General features: G+C 40.2%; 1 protein-coding gene across 4 annotated transcripts in view; it reads right to left on the bottom strand.

Annotated features, from left to right (window-relative positions):
* The window catches only part of FSTL5 (follistatin like 5), a 438,212-nt gene extending 412,965 nt beyond the window's left edge, over positions 1–25,247 (bottom strand). For all 4 annotated transcript variants that reach the window (XM_048509210.1, XM_048509212.1, XM_048509211.1 and 1 more), the window contains exon 1: positions 24,839–25,247. The gene's annotated coding sequence lies outside the window, so the exon portion shown is untranslated. The remainder of the gene's footprint in view (positions 1–24,838) is intronic.
* Between the last annotated feature and the right edge of the window lie 216 nt (positions 25,248–25,463).

The following is a 25,463-nucleotide window of genomic DNA, read 5'->3' as shown; positions in this document are numbered from 1 at the left end:
TATGTATATACATCAACAAAGGCTGGTGTCAAGACATAACAATAATTCAAAAATTCTGTGATGAAAACTTGGAGTCCTTACTTATTAATTGCAAACCCTTTTATTCCCCTCGAGAGATAAATTCAATTCTGTTTTTTTTTTGGTTTATGTTCATCCACAAGCGTCTGTAAAAAAGGCATTAAGAACTCTAGCCGATCAGATTATGGAGGCTGAAGCCAAATACCCTGATTCACTGGTTATTATTTTGGGAGATTTAAACAAAGCAAACTTAAGGGAAGACCTACCAAAATACTTTCAGCATGTCAACTGTCCCACCAGAGGCAAGAATATCTTAGACCACTGCTATACAACACTGAAAGATGCTTATCGGTCTTTACCACGAGCAGCTGTAGGCCATTCTGATCATTGCATGATTCACCTTGTACCTGCTTACAAACAAAGATTTAAAGCCACAAAACCAATAACTAAATCAGTGAGAACTTGGACTGAAGAGGCAAAGTTAAAGCTGCAGGCTTGCTTTGACTGTACAGACTGGAACATTTTTAAAGACACCTCTGCAGATTTGGATGAACTCACTGATACTGTAACATCATATGTTAGCTTTTGTGAAGATCTTTGTATACCAACCAGGAACTTGCGTATATATAGTAACAACAAACCTTGGTTCACAGCTAAACTTAAGCAGTTACGCTGCTCCAAAGAAGAGGCCTACAGAAAAGGTGATAGAATGCTGTACAATCAGGCCAGAAATGTATTAACAAAGGAGATCAGAGCAGCAAAAAGAAACTACTCTGAAAAGCTAAAAAATCAGTTTTCACCAAACGAAACAGCAAACATGTGGAAAACTCTCAAAAATATCACCGGTTACAGCAAACCACCTTCCCAAGCTGAAGGAAATCAGCAATTGGCAGACGACCTGAATGTGTTCTACTGTAGGTTTGAAAATAATCTACAGTCACCTTTCTCCACAACCTCTATTTCAGATGCACCAACAATAGCCAAACTTCCTACAACTGCACCCATTTCATTGGGTTTACAACCCCTGGTGATCTCAGAAAAGGAAGTGCAAGATCTATTTCACAGACAGAAGCCTGGAAAAGCACCAGGCCCAGACAAGATAACACCTTCTTGCTTAAAAGTCTGTGCTGTCCAATTGGCCCCCATCTTCACCCAAATCTTCAACAAATCACTAGAGATGGGCTATGTTCCTTCCTGCTTCAAACACTCCACTATCGTCCCAGTGCCAAAGAAGCCTTCCATCAAGGAACTGAACGACTACAGACCAGTTGCTCTAACATCTGTAGTTATGAAAACTTTTGAAAGGCTAGTGATGTATCATTTGAAAACCATCACGGATCCACTGTTGGACCCCTTGCAATTTGCATACCGAGCAAATAGATCGACAGATGATGCTGTTAATATGGCTTTGCACTATATTCTACAGCATCTTGAATCGCCAAAGACCTATGCAAGGGTCCTCTTTGTTGACTTTAGTTCAGCATTCAATACTATCATACCGGACATTCTTCTAACCAAACTAAATCAGCTAGCAGTACCTGAGCATATTTGTAAGTGGATCGCAAGCTTCCTAACAGATAGGAAACAGCAGGTGAGGCTAGGAAAAATTACATCAGACACCTGTAAAATGAGCACAGGGGCCCCCCAAGGCTGTGTACTTTCACCACTTCTCTTCTCTCTGTATACCAATGACTGCATCTCAAACGATCCATCTGTTAAAATACTGAAGTTTGCAGATGATACAACAGTGATTGGTCTCATTCGAGACAACGATGAAACCACATACAGACGGGAGGTTGAACAACCAGCCTCGTGGTGCCACTGGAACAATCTAGAACTGAACACACTTAAAACCGTAGAAATGGTGATAGATTTCAGGAGAAACCCTCCCATCCTACCTCCTCTCACAATACTAGACAACACAGTATCAACAGTAGAGACCTTTAAATTTCTAGGCTCCATCATATCTCATGACCTAAAATGGTCACTTAACATCAAAAATGTCATCAAAAAAGCACAACAAAGAATGTTCTTTCTGCGCCAACTCAGGAAGCTCAAACTGCCCAAGGAGCTGCTGATACAGTTCTACAGAGGAATCATTGAGTCTGTCATCTGCACCTCTATAACTGTGTGGTTTGGTTCTGCAACCCAACAAGATCGACACAGACTTCAGAGAATAATCAGAACTGCAGAAAAAACAATTGCTGCTAACCTGCCTTCCATTGAGGACCTGTATACTGCACGGGTCAAAAAAGGGCTGTGAAAATATTTACTGACCCCTCGCATCCTGGTCATAAACTGTTTCAACTCTTACCCTCTAAACGTCGCTACAGAGCACTGCACACCAAGACAACTAGACATAAGAACAGTTTTTTCCCGAATGCCATCACTCTGTTAAACAAATAATTTCCTCGATAATGTTAAACTATTTATTATATATTTATTATATAATTACTGCACTACTTTTTTTCATCATTCTTATTACCCATCTCCTCCCGCTTATGACTGTATGACTATAGCCTGTGCTGACATTACATTTTATTTCATTTTATTTCATTTTATTTTATGATTTTACATTTTATGGTTTCGTTACTATTGATTGTTTCCTGATTGCTTACTAGACCTATATGACAATCATTAAGTGTTGTACCTTATGATTCTTGACAAATGTATTTTTCTTTTATGTACACTGAGAGCATATGCACCGGAGACAAATTCCTTGTGTGTCCAATCACACTTGGCCAATAAAGATTCTATTCTATTCTATTCTATTCTATTCTATTCTATTCTATTCTATTCTGCTTCTGTTTAGAAGGCATGCTCCAGAAGGTGGTGGGGATTGGTATGTTTCCAAAATGCATGCCTTATGAACTGTCATGCACATAATACAGAGTTCTACCCTTGTTTTGTTGCAGTGAATAAACATTACAATGTGCAGATCCCTATAGAAAGCTATAACTAATTCTCCAGTGCATGTTAATGGTGATTGAAACCGATGATGAGAATGCAGAATGGGGAACTAGAGGAGTGTTTATAAGCCTGAATGGTTTTAAATGGAAAAATAGGTGAACAGCTATCAAGCTGAGCAGCTGAAAGATCTGGCAAAATGAAAGATGCCAAGAAACGTTTATGCAACCATAAACTGCATATAACTGCATGTTCAGTGTTTTGAGATACATGATTGTTCAAGCATTTGGTTCAGCTAAAGAGTGGAACAAATATCAGTGGGAAGAAAGCTGCATATTCACCGACTCCAAAACTGTAGCAACTGGAGAAGAAATGGAACAAATCATTTAATTAAATGGAATACCATAACACCTGAGGAAGAATGTTGAGATTTTCTAGATATACGTCAAAATTTCAGATTTTCAGCATCATTGTTTCTGTTCAAACTAGGTACTTTGAACTATCACATTCTGACTACCACGATAATTTGATGTACAAATTGAATTATTCATTTAAACCTTACTGCAAATATTACTGGGTTACCCTGTCTTATGAATATGCCCCTATACTGTAAAACAGTGATAAAGTAGGTTAAAGAGTCCATATGAAAGGGCCCCTATATTAGATTTTTCAAAGTCAGCAGTTCCTTTTAAAATGAACTATTTCTTCTGTAGGGATACCTATCAGTTCGCTAGAACATCAGTTATTACTTCCACACAGTGAAGAAATTTAATTTCATGCATCATTCTACAAATGGAAAATCTGTGCTCTATATTTAAACAGAGAACAGTGTGTATATACAATTAATAGAACCAAATGTCCTACGCCAGATGGGAGAAAAGAGGTTACATTACAAACCAGGTCTGAATGTTAGTGACTTCTCTATACCTGATGGTTTGCTTTTTCTTTATTTCACAAACCTGGGCGCTTTGTAACACATAACAAAGAGGAATGCATTTATAACAAAACAAGTTTTTTAAAAAGTGAATGAGACACATTACACAGTGGCTAGCACACAGCACAGACTCTTCTATATAATGTATATTTTGAAATTACTATCTCTTGCCAATATTTTTGGCTTAATTTCAAGCGAAACATTTGTAATTTGGTCATGTTTTATGATATCTTGATAATTATGATGCTATAATGAACTGGATAGTTCTGGTAGATTTTCTTAATATCAGCTCAAATGCAATTTATATGGTTCCCAATTATGCTTGTCACCTATTCAGCAGTATGAAACATTTCTCTTTGTATTTGCAGAAGAGCAGCTTAGCATGTAGCCCAATCCAAAGAGCTGGTGGCCAGGGACAATGACACTGCTGTGTCACCAAGCCACCCCCAGAGGGCTTCCAGGCAGCAAGCTACAGAGGCTCCCCAGTCACCTGAAAGCCCACCATAGGCTTAAACAGATGTATGCCATGCTTTTGAATGGCACACATCCGAAACCTGCAGTGGGGTGTTCCCAGCTCCAAAGCCTGGTGGAAGCCAACTAAAGTTAACTCCCAGAAACACCCCTAATCCACCTCCAGTCATGCTGGTCTACAGCTTTAGGCTGGTGCAGCTCTGTGGGGGCACAGGATCTTCTGTGTTGGATGCCACAGAGCTCCACAGTATCTGCCTGCCTCACAGTTTGCTCTCCTTCTGGCGTAGCTGCCATCTACACCGGTGAGGTGGGCAAACATGACAGTTCCAAGAGGCCATTCATCCTCCCCTCTTTGGATTGAGCTGCCCACCAGTTTTTTTCTGAAACATTAGTTCTTTTGGCTTTTTACCAGAAAATGAACATAATACCCTGCCTAATATATACTGCTCCAGAGCTGACTAGTGTTTACATCTGTGGACTAACTGAGATGATGCTCCATATCCTGGGGCATCAAAGCAAAGAGTCACAATCTCTTGGGTTAAACCACCCTGTGAAAAACGTTATTTGTGTGAATCCTCCTGAGTATGGACAAATGTATCCTAATGCCATCAATAGTTCAGATTCTTTCCCCCTAACAAATTACTTCTATGCCTGTCCTAATTTGGGCACTATGGCTGCACTGGGACACCATTAACGAAACCCATTTATTTCTGATGAGAATGAAGCTGGAAAGCCTTGGACTTCTATCCTCTTTTGCTCCCTGGACATCTACCAGACTGCCATTCCTAACTTACAAAAAGACTACAGTTCATTGTTCCATTCAACTCAAGTGTTGTAATAAGTTGTAGTTAGTTTCTTGCTACAGATCCCGCTATGGCTTAATGCTTGTTCGTATACAAGAAGCAAATCACAATTACGTACAGTGCCTGAACGAAATATCATAACTCGTTACGGTATAAACAAAGCCCATGCCAATCTGTTGTTGTACCAGATACATTTTGAATAATATCCTTTATTGTTAATGATGCTGAAACATCTAAAAAAATGTTACTGCTGGGAAAGCATCCTAGAAACAAAACTCCAATTCTTATTTTCAAATGTGAAATCTCACCAGTTTTATACGAAACAGACTAAAACCAGGAATATTTTTTATTCTCATCATTTGTTTTATGCATTAACATGTGTTTAAATTAAGTGTTGTGCTTTGTTATTAAATGTGTGATCTAACTCTCAGAGCATCCTATGTGCCCTTATTTATAATGGTAATTGACTCACAAAAGACACTGACAAGAAAATGTTCTCATCTGTCAAAAATAACTTATTTACTACCATCCTTCTATCTCGCTCAAAAGTTGGACTTAGTCGACTGCTGAATAGATGTGGGCAGTACTGTACAGATAACGGACTAGTCATCAATTATCAAAAGACCAAGATTTTGATCTTTGCCAAACAATACAAAAAACATAACTGGGCGATTAATAAAGTGCCAGTGGAGCAGGTTAACCAATACAAATATCTTGGAATTACATTTTCTTATAACCTCTCCTGGTTACCCCACAAAAAAGCTGCTATTGCAGCTGCTACCATCAGTTATTCTGCCATTGCACGCTTCTTTTATGGAAAGGGCCACTCCCTTGTCCCAGCAGCACTAAAAATCTTTAACTCTAAGATAGAAGCGCAGTTACTTTATGGAGTACCTATCTGGCTCCAAGCAGTTGACGACTCCTTGAATACTGTCCAATCCAAATTTTTCCGTAAAATTATGGGCCTGCCAAATTGTGTACCGTATGCGGCCCTCTGTTTAGAACTGGGCCAAAATTCATTAGTTTATAGGGCTTGGTTGAGAGCTTTTAAATTTTGGCTTCGCCTGCATTTCTCGCATGATGAGCACTCGCTGACTCACCTACTTTTGTCTGATACTCAGGCTAATCCATGGTTCTCTCTGATCGAAAGAAAGATTGAATCACTTGGTATATCTCTCGACTCGCTTTTCCCGCTATCTAGTTCAGAATCCTACAACTTGTTAAAACAAAAAATTGTTGGAAAGCGAATGGTATTAATTTAATTAGGGCTGCTATGAAAACTTGTTCACCCTTACATCTTTCAATACCCCTATATCAAAACAGGATGGCTCCCTATTTGTATTTTTTGACTAATTCAATGCAGAGAAGAGCCCTCACACTTGCTCGCTTCAATGTTTTCCCATCCGCTTTATTGCGTGGTAGATTTAACAACTTGGAAATTAGCGAAAGGGTATGCTCTTGTGGTGAACAACAAATTGAAACATTGGCACATCAACTGCTTTGCTGCCCTAAATCTGCTAATATCAGATCAAAATATTCCAACATTCTTTCTAGGATACCTAGTGAAATGGAAGAATCAGGTAGACTTCCTTTCCTTCTGGACAATTCTGACAATGAAACTTGTGAATTGGTTGCACAATTTTTACTGGAGGTGATGCACAATCAATAATTTATATTTTATCTTAAACCTTTGTATTTGTATACCTTTTATCTTAAACCTTTGTATTTGTATACCTTTTATCTCAGGTTTTTTTATTGTGTTATGATTATTGTTATGCCAAATAAAGGCTTATTATTATTATTATTATTATAACTTATTTACTGACCTATTTTTATCCCACTTTACTTCCATTCTGGGAATGCCAAGTGATTTATTACAAATGTGCTCAGGTCCCCTGTAATAACTGAAAAAATTGATGATTCATAAGGATATCCTGGGATGGTCCTGATTCTACTATGACACCTCATACACAGCCACAAGCCAAGAGCTCATGTTCTTAATAAAGTCTAGGCCTCTTGTAGCACAATCCAGAGGGACTGTGCTGGCAGGGCCACAAATGAGTCTTCCTGGCAGCAGAGGCATATCTAGGCAAACTGGAGCCCAGGGACAAAACCTGAGCCTCCCCGTATAGGTGGCCACCCTCCCCCACAACGACCAAACAGTGATTGTTTGAACTAGCTCACAAAACACCTCACACCCCCAGCAAAACATACGCAAATCACCCCCAGCAAAACATTTACCAAACAAATGTCAGCATCATCTCCCACAAATCACCCATCTCCACCCCCAGCAAAACATTCATGGCTCTCTCCCCACCAACTCTTTTTTCCTAATTTTGTCCTCACACTAACCCTATGAGGTAGGTTGTTAGCCTGAGAAATAGCTCCAAGCCAGTGCAAGTGGGTATTAAGCGTGTAAATCTCTCACAAATCACCCCCAGCATAACATTTACCAAACAAATGTCAGCATCACCTCTCACAAAACACCTCCAGTGGAATCCACCCCCAAACAGCATCACTTTCAATGTTTAAGCTGGGAACCTCACATTCTCCCTTTAAGTCCATGCCAAAGGGGGTGGATTTAAAAGGAGAATCTGGGGAAATGTGGAGGGTGCCTACTGTCAGGGGTGCAATTGTTAAGCTAACAGCACCAAAATTTCAGGGTATCTTTTGGACACTCTCCTGATGATATCACCCAGGTTTGGTGAAGTTTGGTTCAGGGGGTCCGATGTTATGGATCTCAAAGGTGTAGCCCCCATCTCCTATTAGCTCCCATTGGAAACAATGGGGGATGGGGAACCCCTTTTGGGAGTCCATAACTTTGGACCCCCGGAACCAAACCTCACCTAACTTTGGTTGTATCATCATTATATTCAGTCATTAGATTTTAGAAGCTCAAAAAGAGCAAAATACAAATGAATTTCAGGCTTTCAATTTAACCAAATTATATGGAAGAGATACATATAGGCCTTTTCCACCCAAGTTGTTTACAACAAATCTTGTCACAAATTCTGTGGATATTTTTTTCCTTTGAATTCTGCTTCTTTTTTCCTTCATTTGATTCTGGAAATGTTTTCCTTTCATTTTTCCTCTGTTGTTTTCCCAGGCACTTGATTTTTTTTAATATATCAATTTTTGAGCCAGCTTCCCTTGGGCATGAAATCAAGTTGAAATAATCCTTAATTCTCTATTCCATCTGGTCCTTATCCACATCCCTGTGGATAAACCCACAAGCGGAGGAGGAGGAGGAGTTTGGATTTATATCCCACCTTTCTCTCCTGTAAGAGAGAGTGGTTTACAAGCTCCTTTCCCCTCCTCTCTCCACAACAGACACCTTGCGAGGTAGGTGGGGCTGAGAGAGTTCCAAAAAACTGAGACTAGCCCAAGGTTACCCAGCAGGAATGTAGGCATGTAGAAACACATCTGGTTCACCAGATAAGCCTCTGCCACTCAGGTGGAAGAGTGGACAATCAAACCTGGTTTCACCTGATCTTAATCACTGCACCACTCTGGCTCTTGTAACTGCATAGTAACTTTAGAATGTCTGTGCAGAAGAAAAAAAGGGGGAAAGAGGAGTTCTATGTTACAGATGATATCCCACTATTATATGTTTTCAGCACTACAATGTGGAATAAATGCAACTGAAGAGACAAAGGGGAAAATGGTAAGGGAAGGGGATGGAGGTGTGTGAAATCATTTTACATAAAATGATTCTAAGACCCAAAGTTTGACCACTGGAAAATTTGTGGCAAGCTGTGCATGCAGAAAAGGCCATACTTCAAATGTTAGGAAACCTGAGTAAAAGCTAATATATCTACACAAGCCTAGTTAGCCAGTGGTGTACAGTGGTGTACACACATAGAAAGGCAATGGGAGAGCACACCAGCCAGTCCCTGCCTATCTGCTTTTGCCATCAATGTGCTTGCACCTATGTTCTTGCAAGCTACATGCCTATATGCTTTGTCCCTTTGATAAAATGGCATCTACATGCACACAACCTGTGGCCATGATCAGTAAATGTACTTAATAGGGGGTTGGGGCCCATCAGTACATTTGTTCCTGTATGTTGAACCTGGTCATTAATATGTCATGCATGCAGAGCATATCTGTCTTTCGGTCTGAGTTGTTGGCATGTAAGCAAGACAGGTGGGGCAGTTTCTGAGAGAGATATAGATATGAGTGGTAGGTTGACCAGTACCCTTTTTATTGATATGCTGCGTATACAATGTTATAATTTTTACATCGGCAGTTGAAAGGAAATCAAAACCAAATCTGACTTCAAAACAGTGGAGGTATAGCAAACCTACAAATTGTACACACAACTGATTTCCTTAGATGTTTGTCAAAAGCCATAAAAACTCAAATATTTTAAAGAAGCAGTTTGCATAAAATACTATCCATGGACATCATGAGTAGAAGACAAGAAAGATCCTTCCATATCTCATTGATTTCCAAAAGAAAACTTAGCTTACATAATTCTATTTGTGGAAACTTGCCTTCCACCTTAGAGCTCATCAACATAACAGATATTGAGAATGTCCCTGAAACCTTGCTGCCCAGGAGATAAACCATCTCTTCCCTAGCTACAAGGATCTCAGTGATCACTTATGTAAATGGAACACACCAGACAGAAGGTTCATCATATAACATTTTTGTCATACCATGAGGACAAAGAGTGAGAGAAGCCAAAAATTAGATTGAGAGAACAAGAAACAAAATGCTGACCTACAGAGGGGTGGGCAAAGGGAGATTATAAATTTCCTGAGCATGAGACAGAAGGAGTCTTTAGCATAAAGCCCTGTCATTTTTGTTTGCATTAAGATGCATCTTGACCACATGTTGAGGAGTAATGGGGAAATGCTAGAACCCAGAGAACTGAAGCAATGGATCTAATGGAGATCCAAATCAGTCAAGCAGAGTGGGTATAACTATATTTATTGCTAATGCACAGTGGCTGATTGCATCATCCTGAAAAGGCACAAATGTAGTAGTTAGTCCCCAAGTTAACAACTGCAAGCAAGATGAGAGACATGGCAAGCAGGTGGAGCCTTTAATTGGCAACATGGTAAAGAGTGATGGAAGTACCAATCTTTTTTAGCAGGAGATACTCTTTCCAATTTGTTTGTGGCAGTTAGTGGTTAGTTGGTCTTGAATATTGGTTGATGCCTATACAAATATTGTTCTATCCAGTTTGACCTGGTTATGTGCTGCATATTTCATATATAGTGGTAGGATCAAAAGCCCTGGTTATAAATGCAGAGTTTTAGAATTCCCTTTACAACCAACTCAGTTACAAATCTACAGTATCTACTGTACATGAAATTTTCCTATGTATATATTCCTTCAAGTCTAGACTTCTGTAAAATCACAAAGCAAGCTTAGAGTTAGCCTTGTTTTTAAAGCACAGAGATACAAACCTGGGGTACTAGAATACAGTTTCTGGGAATTGTTGGGCACAATACCACAGCTTGAGGTAAATAAAGTTTTCACATCCAATTGAGTGAAAATTTTGGCTGCTCCGCTGCAGTGCATTTGCACAGACTGATTACAGTCTTATGATGGACAATTTCTTATACTGACTATCTGGCCAGAGATGACACTACATAGCAGATTGAGCCCACTGATACTGTGTGCTGTACCTCTTATATCTGCCAAAATGAGATTTCATCAGTTCATCCAGTACACTGCCATAACTCATTACTGAAACTTAGAAGCCACACTACCATCATAAGCATGGAGGAAAAAACTTCATTGCATCAATGTTTCTTTCAGAATTACTAAAACAGTCATATTTAAACCTGTTGCCTTACATAATGTTTTATACTATAATTTTTGATATGTTGTGAGCCACCCTGAGCCCATCAGGGAAAGGGCAGCATAGAAGTTCAATAAAATAAATAGAAGTTGGCCAATAATGCCAAGTTCAATAAATAAATATAATAAAATAAACTGTGAACATTACCTTGATTCAACAACTCTTAGCAAGCATGCAATAAAGCTCATCAAACTCCAGGGGAAGTCTGGAGTTTTCTTGGAATTACAAGAATTATTACAGAGTTCTATTCCACTGTAGGAAGCAACAGCTTTGGATGGTTGGTTATCTGGCATCACATTCCTGCTGAGCTCCTTCTGCTCTTCAAACTCTAAGGCACTACTGCCAAATCTGCAGGAATTTCCCAAGCTTGAGCTGGCCATCTTAGCATGGGAAATGATGCAGTGTGCACTTGTCTTCTCATACAAGATACAGTTTTGCACTGCCATGAAAGTGGCTGTAAGTGCATTCATATGGAAAGCCATTGTCTTCTTTGTAGGAGACCTCACCGGACTGCCACAGCAACTCCAGGTGAATACCTGGCCATGCAAGGTGTTTTGAATCAAGCACATGGCTTGTATAATCACGAGACATCTGGTGGGTCACTGTGAGTAGCAGAGTACTGGACTAGTTGGACGCTGGTCTGATCCAGCAGGCTCTTTCATAGGCTCCTTCTGCACATGCAGAATAATGCACTTTCAAACTGCTTTCAGTGCTCTTTGAGCTGTGCGGAATAGCAAAATCCACTTGCAAACAGTTGTGAAAGTGTTTTGAAAACGCATTATTCTGCATGTGCAGAAAGGGCCTTATGTTCTTATGCTCTTCTTATACATTTCAGGTTGATAAAATGGGTGCAGGTGAACACACAATAGAAATATGATTTGAAACTTTTGTTCAATTGTCTGTGAAGCACAGTTCTGATGACAGCTCCCTAGGGTTGCCATCATCTATGTGGGGCCTGAAGAATTACAGCTTATTTTCAGATGACTGAGATCAGTTTCGCTGCAGAAAATGGATGCTTCGTTGGTGGACTGTGTGGCATTATATCTTACTGAGGTCTCTGTCTTCCTCAAACTCTGACCTCTCCAGGCTTCACCTCCCCCCCAAAACAATCTTTAAGAATTTCCCAGCCTAGAGTTGGTAACCTTACTAGAACCCACAATTTACATTATCCTGTGCCTAAAAAGTAATTTGTGGTATCACAAGAAGCTGAATAGCAAAAACTGTCCTGTTCATGCAGTTGCAAAAGTTGTCATGTGCCTTACACAATCGGTCTGCACAATATTAAGATGTAGCAGGGTTTCAAAATAGAAGAATATCATGCTGTTGCAATAAAACTTTTCTTTTTAAAAATGTGCTCCATGAACCAAGCAGATGTGCATGTGGCTCCCCCCCCCCCCACAGGCCACCCAAATTTCCTTGTGTGAAAGGAAATTTACTAGCCAAGAGCCTGGAGCAGCAGGTAATACCAGAGCAAGCAGTAAAAATATGTAAAGGGCAAAAATAAATTAGTTCATGAACTTTCGGGCCTACAGGGGTGCCACTTTTTAATTTCTGCTGCATAAAGAACTCAGTTAACGTTTTAGATGAAAGTTATAAAGTGCCTATAATACTACCACTCATCCTTGCAGAAAGCAACAGGTTCATGAAAATATAAGCCATTCTATTATTTGACTTTAGCAATACGATAATACAGTATTCCAGGAGACACATTAGCAAACAATAAAATCCCTTGAGACAATGCTCCTAGCCTAGAAAGTCCCAGATGATGCGCTGATTAAGAGGGATGGAATTTAAACTGGAGAACCAGGTTTGAATCCCCACTCTTCCACATGCAGGCTGCTGGGTTACCTTGGGTAAGTCACAGTTCTGTAAAAACTCTCAGCCCAACCTACCTCACAAGGTGCTTGCTGTGATGGGTGAAGGGAAGATGATAGTAAGCTGCTTTGAGATTCCTTAAGTCAGAGAAAAGCAAGGTATAAAAAACAACTCTTCTTCTTCACTCTACACCACAAAGTCTATTATGCAGGTCCTCATATATCTCAGCTAAATAAATAAATCACAGAGTGTTCAAATGCATCAAATAGTTTCCTGGAATATATCACAACCACCTGTAATAAAATCATGAACAAGCAGCCAAAACTATCCATCCAAACTGCCAATAATAAAAAACCAAATATGAAAAAAAGCATTTTTATCATAAACCCCAGATTACCACTTGCAGAGCTGTTGAATGGATCAAGAATTCTAATGTAATGCTGATGGTTGAGAGTAGAAGTGGAAGACGAGAAGTTTAAGAATTAAAATTTCAGAACCCCATTGTTTGGAGTCAGCTCAGGGTTAAATGATTGGAAGTTTGAAGGGGAGTTGTTTGTTTTTTGCTGTTGAGTCAATATTTTTCATTGGCATTGTTTTTTTTAAAAAATGTAAGGATGAGGTTAATTATATCATCATAGTATACAGATGAGACCTGGCTGAGTGCTTACTCTCCATTGACTATAATGTTTGATCTTTGTGAATCTGTATGTTGAATTCTGGCCATTGATGGAAGATGGATCTTTAAATGCATTTGGTCTTTTCCTGCCTTGATTAAATTAAATATACATGTACTGTACATGTATATACATTTGAAAAAAATATAATGTGAGTGGTTTTTTCATTGTTGTGTTTGACTTTTTAAAAGAACTTTAAGGGTGTTTTAAAATTGTGTTTAGAGGCACATACATATTTGTTTTTCTGTAACTTTTTTGCTTTTCTTTTCAACATAAGAACATAATTCAATCCTATTTCATTTGTAAATACTTTGAGTTAAAATATCTCATTAAGCACAAGGAAAAGACAGGATCACTGAAATCCGTTTTGTATAATTAAGAATGGAAGCAGGGGGGAGGAAGTGAAGTTATCCTCTCACCATTTCTCATTTTGGGCACATTCTGAGCCCCATTTTTTTTATTTAGACTAGAAAGCTGGGATGCTAAAGAAAGAAATGAATCATGGTAGGATTCTTGGGGATTTGCAAAGCCTGAAATGTTAGTATTTTCTTATTCTCTCAAGCTATTCTATCAAAATTGAAAAGCAAACACTTCTGTTTTTCACTTCTAAATTGCCTTTGCTATGACTGGTTTCAATCTCTAGGGTTAAGGTTGCATCATCTTTCACCAAAACAAAATAATGACCTAAGAGCTGTTCCACAGAGATCTAGGGGAGTCTGTCTTCCTTGCTTAAGCAAAAGCCTTGCAAAGATTAGAAATAATTAAAAGACAGTCAATGAGAAATGAGAACAAGTGATATGATGTAAAAAAATTTTTGCAAAACTACAAAGCAGCCAAAGAGCTGGATCTGTCAATGAGGCTACCAATTGGTTTCAAACAGTTTCCTTTTTTTTAAAATTAAGAACATAATTCCCTGCTTTCACACATCTGGCAGTCTTATGCACAAAAGTAAATATTGGGAGTAGTAGTAGCATCCCCCTTGCCAGAGATATCATAATTCTTATTTCTGTTACAGGGCTTCAGTTTCTACATCTTCAGACACTGGCAGAAGATGAAAACAGAAGAGGACAGATAAATCTCCTTTGGGAGGGAATCCCAGAGCTTTGGTGTTATGAAAGACGAGGCACTCCCTAGGGTCGCCACCCACCTGACCTAGGAAGGCAAGGGCAGCCAAAGCAGGGCCTATAAAGATAACTACAGTGGTTGAACAGGTTCATAAAGGAGTAGGTGGTCCTTCAGATACGTTGGACTTACATCATATAGGGCTTTGAAAATCAACACCCGTATCTTGAATTATACCCAGAAACAAATTGGGATCCAAGGTAGATGAGCCAAGACAGAATGATATGAATCCTATGACCCATGCGAGTAAACATGCTGGCTGCAGCATTCTGTGCCCACTGAAATATCCAAACATTTCTCAGAGGCAGCCCCATGTAGAGCACATTGCAATAACCTAATTTAGATATAATCAGGGCAGAGTAGCTAGATCTTGTCTGTCTAGGAAAATCCACACCTGGCTAACCAGTTGAAAATGGTAAAAAACATTCCTTAGCCACAGCTGCCACTACTTATACAGCAGTAGCCCTGGGTCCAAGAGCAACCTAGGCTATGGGCACATTCCTTCAAGAATAGTCCAATTCCCTCCAAGACATGTGACACCTTAAACTCCCAATAGAACTTCCATCTTGTTGAGATTAAGTTTCAATTTATGAATCCATATCAACCCCAAAACTGCCTACAGGCATAGGTTTAAGGTTTTCAAAGCCTCCCTGGGATCAGCTGGATGTGCAAGATAGAGCTGAATATCATCCACATATTGGTAACAGCCTAGCCCAAGTCTCTGGATGACCTCACCCAGTGGTTTCATGTAGATGTTTGAACATAGGAGACAAGAGGGAACCTTGCAAAACACTATCCTGCTCTCCAACTCCCAGTGCAATTCAAGCAACATGGGTATAACCAGATCTAAAACCAGATTGGAAAAGATGCAATCAACCTCATTCATGAAATTTTAAAGCAGTAGCGAATCTAGGAGTATAGGTCAAGGGTGGAGCATCCACAGGGACATGTGGGGTCAAATATCCTCAGGAGAATGCCATCCTGTCATGTGAAGGGGGCACAAAATCACCCCCATACCTCTCCCACCTACGCCGACTCAGCTCATCCAAGTCAGCATGAGGGAGGAGGTGTGACACCCACAGGGAAGGGGTGCAAAATCACCCACACACACCTCCCCCTCCCCCTCTTGGCTGGGCCCAGCCCACCAGGCAGCTCCTTCAGCCAGCAGAGGCTGAAGGAGTTGCCTAGAGGTGCCCCCAACCAGCCCCCACCCCACCAGGCCTGGTGGAGGCCCCAGCTGAGCACCCCTTGGCCCCACCCTGCCAGGCTGCCCAAGACCACCACTGGCTCAAGTAAGTGGGGCGTGGTGGGGGCGCAGCTACCATGGGGTACAGGGGAGGAGTGCCATTTTGCCCAGGGTGCCATTTCCCCCCACTACACCTCTGGTATAGGGGGGGTCAGTGCATCAGCAAGAATGATTCAGCAAACTGAAGAAGAATATTTATTGTTCAGAAAGAGTAGGATAACTAATCTTAAGGGTACCCAGAAGGTTTCTTCCTAAAGGAGTTTTGGGACAGTCCTTGAGGTACATTTCCTTCCCTGGTTATACTTATTTTTTCCAGCAGAATACAAAGAAAAGTAGCTCTATAATGCCTTTTCCTCTATGGATATTGTCACCTGCGCAGCAATAAACAAGTATTTCCAGTTACCATTTACAGTTTTGTACTCTGTAAAAAAAAAACCTCCAAGGACAAAAAACAATTCAAAAATCTATGCATTTTGCCACTGAGTGGTTTTTACCCTAATCAATATAGGATGCAGGAAAAAAAACTTCAGGAGTTTATTAAAATAAAACAAAACAGGAAACTATTTTAAGTGCTCTGTCTATTTTAAGTAGTCTTTCATAACAACCTGAGGATTCTTTTTGACAACTGGGAGAACATTCCTATTTCACCATAGAGAAATATGCGTGTAGGGTAGGAAAAAACACCCCAGTAATACTGTAAATTAACCATACTGGTGTGAATTATTTAACTTTTATTTTATTTAAAACATTTTTATGCTGCCTTTCCACCCAAATAGGGTCCTTGAGGAATCCCCCAAGCAAAAGAGGAGGGGTGAATCTACACAAAAAAGAAACATTCTTCCAGAGGGCAAAGTAGGCTTTGAAGCTATGGAGAGTTCAGTATTGTGAAACATCTTTATATTTTCTTAAAAAATCAAGATATAATTAGAATTTGTCTTGAGGTAGAAATTATACCAAAATGCAATATATGAAAAAAAAAATTACAATGTTGTTAAATTGTTAAGTTAGATTATTATGACTGCATATGTCCTCTCAATAGACCAGGGCATTTGTATTGCCTGTAGCACTGGGCTGCCCAATGGGTCTCAGGATCTAAAACGTTTCCACTTTGCAGAAAGGGGATACTCCCTTGTTCTTTAGAGTTTGTCTTACTAAGAAGTACTGTGGTATAGTTAAGGGGGGGGGGTTTAAGTGCCCATATACACAAACACTCTCAGGAATAAATGACTACCTTTTTCAGCCTGTAAGTGCTTCTATTTTTACAGAAATGTTTTTAAATGTTTGAAACTATATCCTTGATTACTTTGTTCAAGATTCAGTCCTGGTACGTAATTATTTTCAATGGAAGCAAGTTGAAGTGAAGGCTCACACAGTTAATTATAGACTGTATAAAAAAGTACATTCTCAGTTTTAAACGTATTGCTTTTAAATTGAGTGGAATGTCTTTTTCAATGGGAGAAGGACAAATGGAAAGAAAGAAATCACACATTTTATGGCACTTGTCCTTTTGGCGGCATCTACTTGCTTGGAGTAGGGAGAGCAGGTTACACACCAGGTCAGGCCAATAGGACATCTTAAGTATATGCTGCACATTAATTAACTCACCAGGATATCAGATTTCAACTCCACAATTCCAAGATCTCATTCCGAGGTATTTCTCTGCCCAGCTACTTGATATTTCTTCACTGGAGATAAGCCCAATTCATAATAACATTAGGTATACTGTTCATTCATGAAATCTGTCTGCAGTTGATAAAACTATTGAACAAATACACTACTGTAAACTTGATATGGTTTTTGCATGTCATTATATGATACCTTAAAAGTTATCATTTAGAAAGATGTGGTTGTATCCTATAAACCATGATGGTCTGTTCTCAAATACAGATCTGCTCATTCTTCAGCAGCCTGTAAAACTAATATTTGCTTCACTTTCACTAGTGAAAAACAAAAGCAGATCACCTTTGCTAATCAAGTAGAGCGGGTGGCTAGTTTTAAATTTCTGGGTGTCATGATTAAAGAGGACTTGACCTGGGGCATTCAGACTGCCGTGGTGGTTAAGAAGGCCCAGCAAAGACTGTACTATCTGAGACTTTTAAGGAAACAACTGAATGGAAAACTCCTGGTGTCCTTTTACCGCTGTGCTATAGAGAGTGCCTTAACCTACTGTATGGTTCTCCAGTTGCACAGTGGCAGATATGAAAGCGCTCCAAAGGGTGATAACTACTGCACAGAGGATTATCGGCTGCCCTCTCCCCTCCTTGGAAGAACTCTATAATTCCTGAAGCCTAAAGAAAGCCCACAATATTCTGAGAGACCTGTCTCATCCAGCACACTCTCTTTTTGAACTGTTACCATCTGGCAGACGATACAGGTTCTATAAAAACTAGGACAAAGAGGCTTAGAAACAGCTTCTACTCTAGAGCTGAGGCTATGCTGAACTCCATGGCTTCGTGTTGATGTGTTTGGAGCTGTGTAGGGATGGGTGGAGGAAGAGGAAAGTGAGGATGGGGTATGAGTCTGAAATTATGTGCATCAAGGAATGCTGCTTTAATTTCGTTGTGCGTGCACAATGACAATAAAATGCTTATGCTTTATATTGTCCTGAAGGGTTCTTCAACACTCAATTTCCACTTTTCAGGGACCATAGGAGGTAGCTGGGAGAAGAGGACAATCCATTTCTATTACGCCCATAGGTTCCTTGCACAGAGGTGGAGCGAGGGGAAACTCCGCCCAGGGCATGTGTGTGCCCTATACCCTTGCCGTGGTGCAGCCTCCCCTGCCATGCCCCATCCATGGCCTGGTCATGCCTCTGCTGCAGCTCTGCTTGGAGTGTTGTGCCCCACCCTGCCCCATTGGCACTACACCTCTATCATTACAATTATGTAGAATCCAAAAACCCAAATCCTTGGTGTGTGGAAAGGTTTGCATCTACTGACTCACCAGAAGCAATGGATGATTTTCTCGTGAATTACCAAGAGGGCACTCCATGCCCAGTGATCATGACACTCAGCTACATATGCCTAAGTTGTGTTCTATTAAGCAAATGTGACTTCCTTTACACATTTTAATGTTTACACTGTAAAATTAAATAGTGAAATCTGAGCTACACAGCTAGCTAACTAACAGGAACATTTGCATTTTTCATTATGAATCAAGATGAGGTTCAGTGGAATCTGGTGAACTTTGTGTTGTTGCATTTATGGACTCATCAAAATTAAGTTATGGACTGAATCAACAAGAGCTACTTAATGAATAAGAATTTTCTTCTTTGATTATCAGTCTTGCCAAATAAAAAAATGCACCACTCAAAATTACCATGGTAAACATATTGTTCTGTATTCAGATTCAGTATATGAAGATAATGTATCTTGTGAACAAGACTGTTGAGAAACATGATCAAACACAGATGCATAGAATGTATATCATAACTTAGTAGAGGGTACGTAAAATTCAGTCCTGTATGCTAAGATACTTGCAGCCTATGGTTCATTTTACAGGTCCAGGGGATTCCAAAGAATTTCTCAATTTATAATGCTATTCCTAAAATTATAGTAGGAAGTGTATTAAAAGTGACAAGGAATACAGTTGAGAAGCAAATGATATGGCCTGAATTATAAGAATGCTGAGCATGTATCACACACAGTAATGGATTATAACAACTGAGGGAAATTCTACCCTTCCAAAGCAAACATGAATGATTGTAGCATATTCCTCTTTGTAACTCAGTGGTGTGAAAAGGTGCTAGTATGTCAGCTACAGTTGACAAGTGGTTCTAAAGGAAACTGGAAAACTAGGGTCAACAAAGTTAGGTTTGGGTTAGGAACAATTATTCCTGTTTGCCACCAATCCTTCCTTCTCCTGAGATCTCTGCATATGTCAGATGATGTGGGAGAGATGGGTCATCCCTTTCACAGGAAGCTTTTATGGAAGGCATAAAAAGCACAAGTTTCTCCTGCTTCTCCACATCCTCTCCAGCTCTCAGGGGGCGAAAAACTTCAGGAAGAAGTGTTACAAGATGATTATAGGATTTGTGGGTAAAACACAGATATACCTGAGGCAATTACATGTAAAATGTGGAGCTGCTCCAACAGTGCATATCAAATTAGTTCTGAAATAGTGTAACAAAACTGCAAAATAAAGCTATCAGGACACTGGTGTGGAGCCAATGGGTCAAAGTACAGTCAAGATCAGGCTGAGGGTCACAAATTAAAGCAAGCAGTCCTGAGTGGAAGACCAGAAGCAGAAAATAGACTTCCAAGATATCAGGCAGGAGCCCTAAGCTTAGTTTAGAACAGGCCCTCTCACAGGTAGGCAGGCAAACTGACCAGAATGAGGAATCACCATGCCGTCCAGACTTGGCAGCTACTCTGTGCACTATGGCCCAGTTAGGTGAAGCCAGACCAGGAAAGAATCCACAGACTGGGATGTGCTGTTACACAGACTGCAGATATCCAGGTTCAAGTCCCAACATGGGACTGCCTTGATCATTCAAAATGCTTACCAGATAGAAAAAAATATAGGCTTATGGGTAGGGTAGTGGAAGTGAAGCATGAAGATAATGATTTCATCATCCAAACAGTTCCTTAACAAAAACTTTATTTTAATGGGTCCCCCTAGAATCCAATTAAAAGGTAAAGGTAGTTCCCAACCCAACCCAACCCAATTAGCACTGCTTAAATTCTTTGTATTGTCTCAGCAGACACTGAACATTCAGTAATTGTGAACACACACATGCTGTGTCTTTGAAAATCTTACAATCTTTAACTAATAAATGTGTATTATAAAAATGCTTTTGCCCTGCTAAGAAGCAGTTTTGAACTACATATTCCAATACCTGTAATTTTTTTAACAATATACCAAAGCATTTGGAAGCTCCTTCTGTGAAGCCCTTCTGGACACTGGTCTCCATTAATTCAAATGCAAATACACTGAACTTTTATGCTTTTCAAGCAATCAATGAGCATTTTACCAAATGCAATTTAAACTCCACTCAGTAAGCCCATTTATTCAAACAAGAAGGTATGTTTCTAATATGACACAGTAAAATATGACTTGGAGAACAAAATTAAAAAGAATTATTTGTCCATTGTCTGTACCAATGAAATATTTTATTGTCCTTGTATGCAAGCCCAGAAATCCAAATTATATGGTTCCCCATGCAAGAATGGAATTTATCCCAGCAATGTCAAAAGCCTTATGCTCAGTGACATGAAATATGCACATAATAATTCATGGGAGATACACAATTCTATATTCCACTGGGAACATATAACTGTTACTTTAGGAATAGTGACAAGGGCCATATTCCTTAGCAAACTAGCTACAAGTGCTACAAAAAGTAATAAGATGTGATTCCAAATAAATGTGCTTCAAAAGAAGCAATGTGGGTGAAACAGAAGTTGTATTTGCAGTGTTGTGTGTGTGATGTAGATTATTTACATATTACAGTCATCACTTGACAGTGCAGCCATCAAGTGAAACAACTTGCATTGGTCAACCAGCACTAAGGCATCATGTTGACAGAAAAAAAATGGTTGTTAGACTTGAACAGTTCCTGATTTTTTTCTTTTCAGATAGCCCTAGAAAACTTAGTTTGCCAGCACTTTCTCTGAATCCCAAGAAACACAAAGATTTAAAGACAACTCCACTCTACGCTTGCATCATTGATGGAATGTCCATGTTTTTTATTTTGCAATATATGCATATGAATGTTAACTGGGGACATATTTTATTTGAGACTAACAATGTACTCTTTTATCATTTGAAATTCCTCAAGAACAATACGTTTGCTGTAACTTCTTAGCAGGCGCAACATCACAATGTGTGTCAGGACATGAATTTGGTATTGGGTTGATCAGACATTTGACTGGGTAAATATAATTTTCATTAGACTGTAGATATCTGTGTACTTTAGTGCCATGGCATGATTTAATTAATTACAACATACTCGTCTGTTGAGAGAGCACTTAGATTGTCTGAAAGTACACATTTCTTAATAAGATCAGAAGGGAGGAAAACAGGCAGTCTCTCTAGAAATACTTGCTTTTGCAGTAGTGTTAGAACAGCCATGCAGAAAAGGAAGGCTGTTTTTAAGTATTTACACAATACTGGAGATGAGTTCACACATGGAGGAGAACAGCATTTCCCTCCCCAAAATCACTTCCTAGATTATGTGGACCCACAGCAATGTAGAGATACTCCTTTGTGAATCTAATATATCCAGGGACATGACATCACAAAAGTCCAGTAATGCCAAGTCTTCCAAAATGCTGTTCTTCTGATGGTCACATAGTCTTAATCCTTTTATACCACCATGTCATTATGTACCATTTTATATATTATGCACCATTTGAATGTCATTCATGTGTAACTGATATAAAAGTAGAAACTGACTTTAATGGAAACATCCACAGGGGACAATCGCAGCCCACCTATCACCCACCACTCATCCTGAAGTATGAAGAAACCATACAAGAAACATATAATTTTGGTTTCCAACCAAAGTTGTCATAATATGAAGTAACTTTACCATGCATATGTTCCTTCCAAAGTCACAGCTGGTTCACACAGGCTTTGATCTAAGGCAGGGTTAGGTAGTTTGCCTCCAGCAGCAGATTTAAGAATATAATTAAAGAACAAAGTGCTGTGACTACTTTTGTTTATTATATGTTTATAAATAAGAGGGGCACTAGTTATTTTTTTATCTTAGACAACAAAATGCCTTGACCCACCTGTGCAGCTGGAACTAAGGAGAAAGACGCAGAGGGTATGTTCACTTTAATATCAGATTCAATAATTTTGAATCCAGACCAGATTGATATCTGCGCAAATTCCTCCCAAAATTAGCCCCCAGAATTATTCCATAAGTATTTTAAAAATAACAATGTCAGAATAGCGGAAGACAAAAAGAACAATTGTGCCATGGCGCTCTGAATTATTTAGTCCCCATTGTGGCATCATTTGCACCAGCTTTCTCAATGGCTGAACTTGAGGCAGAAAATGAAGAATAAATTTTTAATATAATTTTGTTGAAATATCTTCTGTTCATGTTATGAGTTGGACATGTACATGTCTGGAACTTAGAGCATAAAAAAAATCCAAGAGTCACAGTGTTTGAATGTATTCTGAGTTAACCATGACAGAAATCATGGGCCCTCTGTATGTCTGCATTTGTACTGCAAGATAAATATTTCCCATACTTCCCTTCATTTCTAATTATAGTTTTATCAGGTTCTTGACTACGAATATTCCTCCTTCACATCCATCCTGAGTAGGAAAGGTTTAGGGAGCAACTTAAACAGGTCTACTTGAAAATAAGTCCCATTTTAGATAATGCAGCTAACTCCCAAGTTTTTAGGAATTTATGATAACTAGTTTAACCTTTACCTGGAACCTGAAAACTGACTTGTTCCCTGAAGTTAGCCAATAAGAATTTATTTTAACATTTTCTCTTTATTTAGCACAGAAATAGGAAAAGGGAAAATTGTTACATGGGGAGATTTCCAAGATGAGATTTTAACATTACCAAAACATATGGCAGAAACTTCACATTCACAAACTTTTCCCACTGACTTAACCAGCTGTTAATTTGACTTCCAACTGTTTCCAAATTGCTGACAAATTCCATATTATTACTGAAGCAGATGTTTATGATTAACAACAACTTCAACTTTAGTTAAAGAGCATGATAGCAAAAAGTCATGTTGCTATGGAACTGAAGTCCCATGGATCTGTTCTAGTCTTTGTCAAACTTTTGCTGCTGATTAACATTTGTAAGGAAGCTGTTTGAACATGGACTCGGGCAGCTGCTCTCGGTATATTTTTTATCATACCTGGTCTATAAAGCATATTATAAAGCATATTCATCTTCCCTGAGATATTACTGAGTAGAAGCAAACCTAATTTATTTCCCTCTTCATTTTAATAAAGGTCCTCATAAAGTCACAAAAATCTACACAGCTGGAATTGGTGCTCAGCTCATTTAGAAATCATCTGTTTTTTTTTCTTTCAGCACAGAAATAAATCTGGCAACTCACCGAAGCTGCCTTCCTTCAATAGCAAACCCCTGAGAAGAGAAGAACATTCTGCACAGCTTGCAAAAGGTTAAATACTGATGAAAAAGTGACATGTTGAGTCTGTCCATGCTTCCCAGTTTCCTTCAATTACTGAAAATAGCATATAACACAATATCACATTACTAAGTCAGCATTCCGCATTTGCATCCACCACAAGCCGGGAGGAAGGCCTGCTGCTCAGCAGTCAGTATTGGAGCACACTGCTCTGAACTTTCACTCCTTCAAGCCGACCTTGGGAAAGCAGGGACAACCCCTGTAAACAACTGACTTCCACAAGTTTTATGTCAAGGGGATCTCTGCTATCATCTACATCATCATCGCCTGTAACCTCTAAGCCCGATGACTGATCTCTCCCTCGCTGACATTTGCACAAACCAACCAACCAGCAGGGCACACCACGCATTTCTTTTGCAAATCCTCTCTAATTCCTGCTTTGCTCACTGCTTCCCAGACTGACCTTAGGTACTCCCTCCCCACCCATCCCCTCTTTCTCGCCCACATGCTGGAATCAATTAGAGATTTACTCCCCCAAACAGTGTCCTTTATTTGGACTAAATTCTTTCATAGATGAGAATTAGAACCCGATTTTTTAAAAAAAACAACAACACCTGTCTGAACACTTTACACAAGGTAGCATTTTAGAAGACCAAGACCGAGGATTGTGTGTGTGGAACAAACACACCCCTCTTCAGTTCCCTCTTAGCTTTACACGACTCCCTCCCTCCCTCCCTCCCTGGCAGAGACTCTTCATTCTGCATTCATCTCTTGTTTACAAAGCCCATTATGAGCTTGAAAGCCGCGGAAATCTTTCCCAAGCGCTTCCGACGAATCCGAGCGGCTGGCGAGCTCACAACTTTCCGCTCCCCTTCCGCGGCAGTCCCCCAACTCCGTCCAGCACCTCTCAAGAAACACAACCCCGCCACATGGCCCCGATCCAAGCCCTTTCCGCCCTTACCTTATTTAACAGTCGCCAAAGTCCCCGAGGAGAAAGCGCAGAGCCTTCTTTATTCCGTATATATAAGAGGAAAAGCCTCCTCTGGTTCGAAAACGTTCGGCTCGACAGCAACGAAAAGACCCCAATAGAAAGTGTCGTAAAGGAAGGGGAGGCAGACAACAGTCCGGGCTCAAACTCCGAAGAAATCGGAGAGGTCTGCTCGGCGTCCGCTCGGCTCCTTCGCCAAGTTGCTTCTGGGTGGCGTGGAAAGAGGAGGCGAGGCGACGCGCTCCTGGAGGGCGAGGCCGAGGGGCGGGCGGGCGAGCGAGCGTCCCGGCTTCAGCACCAGCGGCGCAGCGGACAGCACCAGCTCCTCTCGCCTCCAGGTCGGCGCAGGCACTAAAGGCAGCCGGCTGCTGCGCCCGCCCTCCTCCGCCTCCGATGCCGCTGCTCAGCCCCAGCGAGCGCCTCCCGCCTCTCCCTACGCCCCCCCCCCCGCCCGCATCCGCGCCAGCCGTGCTCATTCCCACTCCTCGCGTCAGCCCGAGCGCTTCCGCGATTTGCATAGAAGCCGAGGGAACGAACGGGGGCAGCTGCTGCAGACAGCCCAGCGGGCATGGCAGAGCGCGGCTGCCGCCAGTTTTGG

This window comes from Sphaerodactylus townsendi, linkage group LG10 (genome assembly GCF_021028975.2).
Source record: "Sphaerodactylus townsendi isolate TG3544 linkage group LG10, MPM_Stown_v2.3, whole genome shotgun sequence".
Lineage (NCBI taxonomy): Eukaryota > Metazoa > Chordata > Lepidosauria > Squamata > Sphaerodactylidae > Sphaerodactylus > Sphaerodactylus townsendi.
The sequence above is the reverse complement of the archived record's forward strand: the minus strand, read 5'-3'. Positions and strand labels throughout refer to the sequence as shown.